This window comes from Pristiophorus japonicus, chromosome 12 (genome assembly GCF_044704955.1).
Source record: "Pristiophorus japonicus isolate sPriJap1 chromosome 12, sPriJap1.hap1, whole genome shotgun sequence".
NCBI classification, from domain to species: domain Eukaryota; kingdom Metazoa; phylum Chordata; class Chondrichthyes; family Pristiophoridae; genus Pristiophorus; species Pristiophorus japonicus.
This window is the reverse complement of record NC_091988.1, coordinates 32,424,488-32,426,018: the sequence shown is the minus strand read 5'-3', so window position 1 is coordinate 32,426,018 and position 1,531 is coordinate 32,424,488.

The window sequence follows — 1,531 nt, the reverse complement described above, 5'->3', positions numbered from 1 at the left end:
TGAATATAAATACAAAACGGAAACCCTTGCAATCTCCAATCAATCGGCCAGAATTTACTGAAAACATGCACCATAGTAATGGCGTGTAGTTGGCATACACCATTATTCTAGCACAGAGGTTCCAGGAAATAATAGCGTGACTTATGCAAGTTTTTACACATCATACCATAATTTCCTGGGACTTTTGCGTCATTCTACCTTTGACACTTGCTGAAAATAGTTAGAAGGTAATTATCATAGCTCTGCTCCCATTCAAATCAAATCAAGGGTGATTATAAATTTACCATTCTTCGCATTAGAAACATAGAAACATAGAAAATAGGTGCAGGAGTAGGCCATTCGGCCCTTCTAGCCTGCACCGCCATTCAATGAGTTCATGGCTGAACATTCAACTTCAGTACCCCATTCCTGCTTTCTCGCCATACCCCTTGATCCCCCTAGTAGTAAGGACCTCATCTAACTACTTTTTGAATATATTTAGTGAATTGGCCTCAACAACTTTCTGTGGTAGAGAATTCCACAGGTTCACCACTCTCTGGGTGAAGAAGTTCCTCCACATCTCGGTCCTAAATGGCTTACCCCTTATCCTTAGACTGTGACCTCTGGTTCTGGACTTCCCCAACATTGGGAACATTCTTCCTGCATCTAACCTGTCTAACCCCGTCAGAATTTTAAATGTTTCTATGAGGTCCCCTCTCATTCTTCTGAACTCCAGTGAATACAAGCCCAGTTGATCCAATCTTTCTTGATAGGTCAGTCCCGCCATCCCGGGAATCAGTCTGGTGAACCTTCGCTGCACTCTCTCAATAGCAAGAATGTCCTTCCTCAGGTTAGGAGACCAAAACTGTACACAATACTCCAGGTGTGGCCTCACCAATGCCCTGTACAACTGTAGCAACACCTCCCTGCCCCTGTACTCAAATCCCCTTGCTATGAAGGCCAACATGCCATTTGCTTTCTTAACCGCCTGCTGCACCTGCATCCCAACCTTCAATGACTGATGTACCATGACACCCAGGTTTCTTTGCACCTCCCCTTTTCCTAATCTGCCAGTTAGACTGAAAAATAATGGTCCTGGACATCTGGCAGTGGCGTGATTTATGGACTTATATTTGAGGAAAAATTTTGTTTTATTTCCCAGGCTTTGAAAGTCCTTGTGGAGCTCAGCACAGACCACACACAGACGCTGCCTATTGACCCATGTTAGCAGGTAATTAACACTATTGGGAAACAATCCAAGCAATCTGGATCGTTCTCTTTCATTGAATTTCATACCGATATTGTCAAGCTTCCCTCTTGAATTGTGCATTGGGGGAGCACCCAGCCCCATATCCCACTGGTTAGCTCATTGCTCAAGATAGCAGATAGAGTGCCACAGATCAATCAATGAGTTCACCAACAACACAATATCATCTGTGAAAGGAGGTCCCACAACTTTTTCATAAATGCCTGGAACAGCCATTCCAAACTATCCCATAGCTTTTAGGAAGTCAGGATGAATAGTCGATGCATGCTGCCGTAGGGTGACAGT